Raw genomic sequence first — 10,644 nt, forward strand, 5'->3', positions numbered from 1 at the left:
CATTCGACAAAAAATGGAAGTCTGAAGTAATGTATATGGTGAATGATTTGCATCAACGTGAAGAACATGGAAATGTGCATAGGACGAAGTGATCTTATGGCAGTCATGAATGATCTTTCCAAAAAAAGAAAAGTACCGCCGGATGGAGGAAGTTGAAAAAATGAGCCAGATGTTGCACACGTTAACGTTCTTGCTATACATGTGACATGTCAGATAGTTGCTCAATAAGTACCTCAAAATTGCTTACTTGGATGAAAAAAATGCGATTGAAGGTTACTACCCGAACTGAAGCAAAATTGAGATAGTTATTGAACAATTTTCTATATGTCAAGACTATCAACAATATCAACAAGAGGATAATTGTGCAAAAGGCCCGAACCCAATGCTTTAGAGTTCCACTTTTCTTCTCCCACTTTTCTTTCTGAGTGGAAAATTATGTCTTTCAAGCTTACAAAGTTAAGCTCCAACCAGTGACACTTCTTTGTGGTGTTAATTCATGATAACTTGTTAGTAATAGAAACTGGTTTGTTTTTAGTGGGGTCAAAGGTAGTTTATGGTTGCCACTTGAAAATGTATTTATATTGTTAATGTTCATTGATTGAGTAAATTATCCATTATTTTTCCATGGGTAACCTAGGTCAGGTGTCACCTTTTTTCTTTCATTTTCTGTTTGGTTCTATATTTAATATAAATTTGTTTTGACGTTTGTAAAACCTAACTCAACTAACAAATGCCGATATGACGATATTATTAAATTGTACAACTAATCTTACTCAACTTCGAACATGAGACTTCACAGTTGTGTGTGAGTTTCACGTAATTATTGTAACTTTGTTTACGGAAAAAAATTGTTGACTTTTGACATATATTTAACATAAATTCCTCTCTATATGTATAGATGATCAGGCGTCAGCCATACATTCTTGTCATGCTACTCCTTTGTGAAATACAGTGCTTTCCTTTGGTAAAAATGAAAAGGAAATCAAGGTTTTTGATATCCACAATTCATTTTCTTTTAATGAACATAAGATTATTTAATCATTGTTGGTACACGAATAAAACCAATCGTACTATTTAAGCAGATAAAGATAAACTATTTAAGCAGATAAAGATAAAGATATCCAGGCTGTGCTACTATATTCTTTAGGACATCTGTTAATTGGGTGTAAATTAATACTTGCAATCATGTTCTAAGCAGTCTATAAACCAATTATTGATATGAAGAACAAGAAAAGTGATTTGAGTGATTAATTGTACGATGTATATTGTTGCCGATTCACATACTTCATGTGTAGTCGTTTGTGGGTGAACAAGATCATCAATGACTATATAGTTGGAAAGGTTACATTTTACATGTGTGCTAAAATGACCAAAATTCGATCATTATTTTTTGGACAACTAAAGTGGTCCACAATAATTTACTCATGTCCAAGATTCCTTCAAAATTTTTTTACTCATGTCCAAGATAATTATTAATTTTTTTTCTTTTTGAAAAATGATATGTTTAAGAGTACTTGGAGTTGGATGAGATGGTAAAGACTCTATTTCAAGCTTCCAGTATAATCAAAGATTTTGAGTTCGAATTCAGTTGCGAAAATGCACGAGTGTTAAATAACCATAACAAATACTTAACTTTTTTAGGGATCCGGATCGTCTCCTGCAGTTTTCTCTCCTGCTGCCTCTCCTGCCCAGTTATAAGCCGTTGGATTAATCTTTTTTCGGTTACTGCTGTTAGATTAATCCACTGGTTGATAAACAAAGAGTGAAATAAAAGGTATTAGAAAAAGAAGAAAGAGGGAGATCAGTTTGCATACGACTGACGGCAGCATGCCAAATGAAGCCGCTTTGACGTCTGTTCACGATGACGACGTTTACCGGTGGCCGGCGGTGATGGGGCTGAGACACCGACCATTTCTCTATGTTTCTCCAATCTTATTTTCCTTTTCTGATTTTGTTAATAGGGAAAATGTTGCAATTTGCAAATGTATCTTTCAAGTTTTTGCTGACAGAGATGAAGGTAGATTCTGTATGTTTGTATCCTGGGTGGCTGAAATTGATGTTCTTGTTGACAGTGATGAAGATTAAAGATGGATTTTGAAAATGGAACAAAATCCTAATTACAACTTTGTTTTATGTTATATTATAATTTTTAATTGGCTCAACAAATTATACAAACTAAATTTCTTCAATGCTCATACAACATTCACGGCACATAGGTATGATATTTGAGGCAAAAACAATTGGGTACAGCACAGTAGTAACAACAATGGAGTTATTCCGTAAAATTGAAGAATATGAAGTGGAATCAGGCTTCTCTCTCTTCAAATTAACACTTTACCGTTAGATTAATCAAATGGTCGAGAACCGCACAGGAGAGGCAGCTGGAGAGAATATGGCAGGAGTGGATCCATTTCCCTTTTTTAGTTCCTTAAATAATTTTTTTTTTTGACGAAGGTTCCTTAAAGGGGATCCTGATCAAACTTTTTTAGTAATATATGTAAGAAGTGTATATAATATTTGCATAACAGATATACTCTTAAATATTATATACACTTCTTACATGTGGTAATTTAAAGTTTGATCGGGATCCCCTATAGATAAAAAAAATAATTTAAAATTTAAAAAAACTAATTTAAAATAATTCTAAAAAATTACATATTAAATGATGCATAAATATCCAAACCAAACACATTTTTTCATAATTGATTAATACTATAGTATACAAAAATTTCATTGATAGCGCTATTTTTATTTTTTGGGATAGATTTAATGGCGCCATTTTACATCGGAAGTGTCTTATATGCAAAGTTGATGTGGCCAAGTAGCATATATTTAATTGATTAAGGGGTCTATTTAATTGGTTGTTTGTGACATGTGGATAACTACGTACAAATTCCACAAAATGAATAAAAATAATGTTAATTTAATGTATGTTTGATATAGAGACAACATCTTTCTATGGCCTACTCCTAGGGCCAGAAGACAAATATTGTCTAGTCAAACTGTTGAGTTGTGGTGTGGGGGTGCAAAGCTGGTAGGGATATGCATATGCTCATATGCATCCATCAGTGTTTTCTTCTTCATGTTTTTTTTTTTTTTTTTTTTTTTTTTTTTTTTAATGTTTGGCTGCACATGCCGTTTCTTCTGCTGTCAAAATGTTAATTAGATCATATTACATGGATCTATGGAACAATTTTTCAACTAATTACAGATAAGCTGATAAATTTAGTATTTCATATTTCCCATGCTTCAATATTTCAATATATTCAAACCTATGAGGCGGTGACACGATCATTTCAAACTTGAGAAATACTATTTTATTTGAATTAGAAATTTTGTATGGTTTCAAATATATATAGAATAATATTGCATTAGTTTTATAGAATAATATTTCAATGTATATTATGGGTGGCTTTTAAGCTACACAAATTGTTAAATTTGTGTACCCATACACAAATCATTTGCAACCATTGATATGTGGATTTAAAATTTAATGGATGGAATTTTGTACGGACAACATAGGATATGATACATCTTTGTTAGTTAAGAAATATGAATTTACATTTACACTATGTACCATTAAAAATAACTTTTTTTTTGGGTAGTGGCCGGGGTTTGAACCCCGGACCTTGCATATTTTTATGCATTGTCCCAACCAGCCGAGCTAAGCTAAACTATAAAAAAGTGATGGTGATTTTTTTCGTACAAATAAAATTATTTATTTAATTTTAAAGAATTAGTGATTTATTTTACGGTAATAATTGAAGTTTTTGTTTTTTTTTTTTTTAAGGAATTGAAGTTTTTGTTCTTTTTTTTTGAAGGAATTGAAGTTTTTGTTACGTTTAATATGAATTTTTTTATAAAGGATGTCTATTTAAGGCTTTTTTTTTTGTATCATTAGCTAAATAAAAATTACAATGCCCGTGTGTTTTTTTTTTTAAAAAGAAATATTTTTTGAAAGAAAAAATATATTATATCCTTAACTATATTTTGTTATTTATTATTATACATATTTTTTTGACAAAAAATAAATTTATTATTATACATATCCGTTGATATATAAAAAAGGAAAAAAAACGAAAGATATAAAAAAAAATTTGTTAAAAGGACGAAAGATATAAGTTATCTTCAGTATTGAATTTTTTTCTATTTTAAAGAAATGCAAATTATTCACTTTTAACAAAACGTTTTATTCTTGGTTGTCCTCGTGAACTTAGCTCATTTGGTTGGGACAATGCATAAAATATGCAAGGTTCGGGGTTCAAACTCCGGCGACTACCAAAAAAATGTTTTATTCTTGGTTAAAATTGGTTAAAATAAAAACGTTATTTATAATTCTAAGTACTGATTTATTTATAATTCTAAGTACAGAGTGCAAATCGATACTCCCTTCATAACATAACCAGCAAATCTACACTGTGTCCTATGTTGATCTAGTAAAAATCATATCCATTAAATTTTTTAACTCATAAATCTATGGTTGATAATGAACTTGTGTATGAGTACACATATTTAACAATTTGTGTACCCTAAAAGCCACCTAAGACATGAGATCAAAGGTGCAATTTTACACTTCTAATACATATTATGTGTGAATTCGACACTAATTTTTTTTAGAATCAGAATTAATTCTTGTACATATACTTCCTCTGTCCTGAATTATAAATCATATCCATTAAATTTTTTAACTCATAAATCTATGGTTGATAATGAACTTGTGTATGAGTACACATATTTAACAATTTGTGTACCCTAAAAGCCACCGTATAATATGTCTTATCTCAATGGAAAGTAATCAAGAGGTTATCATATTCATTTTCCGAGAGTAATTTTAGCAAAGAAGTTGGAGGTTATTATGTCTTATATCAATGTTTTTTTGGGTAAATGTTTTTATATACACAAGGTTTCAAATCGTGGGAATTTCTTGCAGTATAGGAGGGTGTCCAAGTTCATTGAATCAATGTAGCCTGAATACTGATCCAGATACCATATTGTCTTGTCGATACACTTAAAATCATTTTGATCAATCCATGTGAATGATTAATAGCTCGATGCTATATTGATCCAACAACATATCAATAATTATAAATAAAAAAAATGACAAATATATGTTAACGACATTGTTTTCGAGATATTTCGTTGGTATGCATTATAATTTATAAGTATAAAAAACTTTACACATGCATATATTTAATCATATTTTAGCAACATGTCATTTTGTAATATTAGTCTTCACTCAAATCATTAACAAACATATATAGTCTCACATAGTCGAGTCTCTTACCGTGTTTTGATTTCAAGTCGACTTTATATAAAATGATTCTTGCTGAGGAGTGACTTATATGAACATTTTGTTTAAGTTTTCAAATTAACAACATAACTAATCATTTAAAAATTAAGATATTTTTTTCAACATAAAAAAAAAAAAACAACTTCCACCCTAAAAAAAAAACACAACTTCCAATAAAATAAAAGCTTACTCTTTTTAGGGAAAAAAAGTCTACTTGTTTAGGACAATGTCCTTATAGTGTGTTTGGATGGGGGAATGTTGTGAGAGAATGTAATGTTACGAGGGAATTCAAATACTTTGAGGTGAATTCCATTGTTTGGATGAGGGAATGTAATGTAATGTTGAGGAAATGCAATGTTATGAGGGAATTCAAATACTTTGAGGTAAATTACCTAGAATTTTAAATTCTTTAAAATTTCCAAATTACCTCATCCAAACACACTCTTACATTTTCCATAGACTATAACATTTGCTTCTTGTTGGTAGAGATCAACGAATCTAAGTATATTGAAAGGGGCTAATCTATGAGGGCACATCAAAGATAATTAAGTTCATCCAAAAGCAATTGTATCTTATCTTATTAAATTAACTTAAAAAAAGTATTGCAATGTAAACTGAAATAATCGTTGGAATAAATTTAATTTGGTAGTAGTTTATCATATAAGTATATCTCGTTTCTTATTTTAATTTATACATTTAATTGTTGATATTATATCAATAACTATAATTCTAAAAATAAAAGTAGTTTGATTCTCATTAAACCTTCTTTTAGAATTTGTGGTTGAGCCTGATACACTCTCACAAAGCTGGTTTATGAGGTGAAGATCATCTTCAGTTATAAACATATGTTTAAACTATTATTTATCCAATTGAAACTCTTTAACACCCTCATCACGCCGGACATAATTGAGGTTGATGCGTGGATATAAATGGTGGATAATCAGATAGAATATGGCCAAATAAATCTTCAAGAAGGCTCTGATACCTTTTTTAAAAAATTTGTTCGACCTAACCGAACTCACAAATCTGATTTGTTTGAGTAAGGCAAATAGTAAAAATCAAGCTGTATAAACTTAATCATAAATACTAAAATTAAACATTTTATAATAAAATCTCAAACAATATAGAGAATGGGATGACAGTGTTGACTACAAAAATAAAAGCATGCATGGGATTGCAGCAAAATAAAACATTAGGGTATATGCTATATGGATCCACAATTGACATTGGCATGTGATAATAATGGACATGCAACGGGCCACTACATCACGTATTGATTATTGTATGGATACGACATGTGCAGAAGAAATCCACGTGTTTCAGAGGAAGTGGAGAATCGAAAACGTATTAGTATATTCAAAACATGAAAATGATTAATCAGATTAACTGACAGATATGTCATCTATTCTTTAAAAAAAAAAAAAAAGATATGTCATCTATATTTAATCAATCTTATCTCAAACCATTAAATGCGTGTCGCCATACTATGAGAGTTGAGACCAATTTTTCAAATCAGGATTACTACAATAAAATTAAAGTATTTTCTTGTGACTTGATTATTACTCTTACACATATGGTAATTCAGCCAATTATATAAAAAAAATCAAGGTAATTTTAATATTGAACTTTCCGTAATTAAGTCTTTGCACTCCTAATGCATCGAAGTAACTTCACAATTTCTATCTTTTTAAGTTGGTCATAAACCTAATTCAGAGTTTACCTAATTTGAGCATGATTTTATCCTCACCGAAAAATTTAGGTTCATGAGAGTGACTCCACCAAGATTCGAATCCAAATTTTCCATGCAGTGTTTTGAGGTAAATATTAATTACTATACTTGATATTTATGAGTATTACACATTTTTTTTAAAGAGATTTATCAAGAAACAATATTTTTACATGTAAATGTACCATGTTCATTGTTTTTATTTTGCACAATCCTAAGGTAAGGTATAATGTAGTTTCAGTAGATGGCTCAAGATTAACTTATAAAGTTGAAGTTGTGAGATCATATTCCTAAGATGACATCCATGCTTAACTATTACAAAGTTCTTTAACAAATTTGAAAGAAAAACGACAATTGCAATATTGTGACACAGAATGATTTCAATTTTTAACGTTGATCTTATCAAAAACGACAAGGATACGCCGTACTTAAATTCAAAACGCTGTACAGGAAAACCACATGCCCATTGTCCTGCTTACTCGGATCCACTCATTCAACATCAACACTCAATTACATGTTGCCTATTTTTTTTTCTTCGTAAAGTAAACTAATTACTACATTTTATTTGGATTTTTCTCGAAATCATTAACATAACACACTTGTAGAATTTTTAAAATAAACATAATGTGATAGATAATACAGCATTTTAATTTTTGTGTAAGTCTGTATTAGTTATTAACAAATTGCCCATTTGCATTTTGCAAAAGAGGATATTCTAAAATCTAAAGTATCTTCTACTTTAGGAATACAATACAAGAGTTGTTAACCTGGCTTGTTAAAAAAAAATTCTAGTTATTTTTTTTTTACCGTTTCAACCACTGTTTAACCGACTAATTTACGTCTCGATTATGAGACACATAAAATGAGTTCTTCATTTGCAATCAAATTTTTTGGATATGCAAGAGTAAGAGTTCAAGAACCTCTCACCACTTGATTAATGAGTCAAAGTTCTCTGCCACTTAAACCAATATATTATTGGTGATTGCTAATTAATCTTTAAAAAAATGAGAAAAGGTGAAATGTGTTGTGAATGTAAATTAGTTTTACAATAATATTTAATAAGAATTTTTTTTTGTAGTGATTTAATAAGAATTAAATATTTTACAATTATTTTTAAACTTAAGTTAAAAAATAGACTCTTTGCAAAAAGTTACGAAATAGACTTACAAGACAAATATTCTGTAATGTAATTTATATTTTCTATTAATTGATGAGTTTGTTTTGAAAAAATGTTCAATCTATGTTATCTTCATAGGTAGGATATTCTTTGGGAGACATATTGCAATTGTTATTATCTTCTCCGTGGCAATAATTGATGCATGGAAAGGATATTCTATGAATCAACTAAAAAATTATCATGTTGCATCGATATTTTGCTTCAAATTGTTGGTGCTAATTTACATAGTAATTCTAAATTATCCATGATTGAGTGCTTAAGATTCAGGAAGAACAAGAGAACGAAGACATGGATAAGAAAGAAGTGAGACACATATTAAATAAAAGAGTTTTGTTAACGAGTGCTCCCGGGCCACTCTTTAAGGATTTCAAAAACAGAAATTATTTTATTAAAAAGTCAAATATTTCGATTTTCGATGCACTGATTACACATATTTTCATGATAAGTTATCATTTAAAGGCATTAACTAGTACCCCGAGTGCACTGATTAACATTTCCCATAAACAAAAGCTAAGAAATCTCATACCTTATTGAGAATGGTGACAATAAATCATTTACAGCTCAACAAAATCATTGTTTTATAGTATCCTAAATGCTACTCCCTATGTTTCTAGATACAAGTAAAATTGACTTTTTAGGTTCATTCAATTAATGATTAATGTAGTCCATAATATGAACTACATACATCATTAATTGAATGAACCTAAAAAGTCAATTTTGCTTATATTTAAAAACGGAGGGAGTATGTATCCTACAAAATTGTTATTGATGAGTTGATTACTCTTATTGCCCTTCATTTTGGTCGTGATTTCTTTGTGGTGGATATTAACTTGTGCTCTAAAGACACGTGTTAAAAATTTACAAGAATAAATTCATCTTAAAAATTGGCTATTCAATTTCTTAAGAGCATAAAAATTGATTTCTAAGAGCATAAAAATGTGCCCTTAGGGTAAGAATTAGCTTTACAATTTTTTGTTTTTACCAGAAATGAAGGTAGCTTCGACACTGGCATTGACACTTGTCTTGCAATGAAAATGAGTGTCAAAGAGGGTGTTTGTTATTTCTTGTTGCTCAATTATTCCTCACCCTTGACCTGTAAAGGAGCAATCACTATTCCATAAATCAGCCTCTCTATTATTGCAAATAATTAATCATAATAATTTGTATATCAATCATTTTTATTAGTTGATTCATAGAATATCCTTGCCATAATTTGTGTTATTATGTGTTACGGTACATGGCATGATTGAGCTATACACTCATTAGAACCGTTCTGATTTTCTTCTTGATTCATTTCTTTTACATTGTTAGATATTTCCTAAGCGCTCATTATAGCTACCATCTATTATTTCATGAACAAAGTAAATCCCTTGTCATTGACTATTACATTGTTTTTGAGAAATGTGAGACTAGCTAGTTACTCATGTGTTTGCTTCCACTATGTTGTCATTCTTAGCTCACTTCAAGTTGGTTATTTTCATAAATTTGCTCTTGAAGTTTGGAGTGGTCAACATATACATATTATTATGTATTGTGTTGAATATGTTTCAGGGGTATTGTTGTAATTTGAATTATAGTAGTAGTATATAACTATATATTGTTTGTAACATGAAACTCTAATTCATCAAAGAAATACTAATGAAACTATAGTTGCTCTATAGTTGCAAATGTAGGCATCATTGGCTGAACTGCGTTAACAAAGATCGATGGTGTCCATTGTCTTTTACTTTTGTTTACTTTAATCTTCTGTTACTACTGGTTGTTGTTCTAACATATTGCATCTCTAATGATGATTGATTGTTGTATATTTTTGAATGATAAATGTTATTGTTCCGTAGAGATCAAACGCGTACCTTTATATTCGAAATCATCGTACCAACCTTATGTAATTGGATGCGTATTACATACATAGTACATCTCTTATATGATGAAAAATTACAGTCTAAGTAGTGACAATTATGAAAAGAGCATTTGATAGTGGACATTGTCCTTGTATTTCATCGATCACTCTCTCAAGTAAACCTTATCTTCACAGATGAAATTATTAATAAAAATTGACAATTTGTATATATTGTATTACACATACAAACACAACAAAATACAGATATTATTATAAATCTACTTGTTTATCTAGTGATGCCTAACAATTTAAATAAAGTTGAAAGAAGACCTATAAAACACATTAAATACAGACACCAACACAGATTTGAGAAAATATATGTGTCAATGTATTGGACACGATACGTATCCGACACCAGAACATCTCGACCATTGGTGCTGCTTAATAGAAGAAGACACTTCTTATAAGAAAAGAAAGAAAAAAAAACCGCAAAGGGTTAATTTACATCACTCCCTATGACTAGAAACAAAAAAAATAGGGGCCCATGCCAGCATATGCAATAGCAATGGCTATCAATGTATGATATATATCCAACTATCTCATAATAATGT

This window comes from Medicago sativa, chromosome 1 (assembly GCF_051527215.1).
Source record: "Medicago sativa cultivar Bolivia chromosome 1, Bolivia_mono, whole genome shotgun sequence".
Lineage (NCBI taxonomy): Eukaryota > Viridiplantae > Streptophyta > Magnoliopsida > Fabales > Fabaceae > Medicago > Medicago sativa.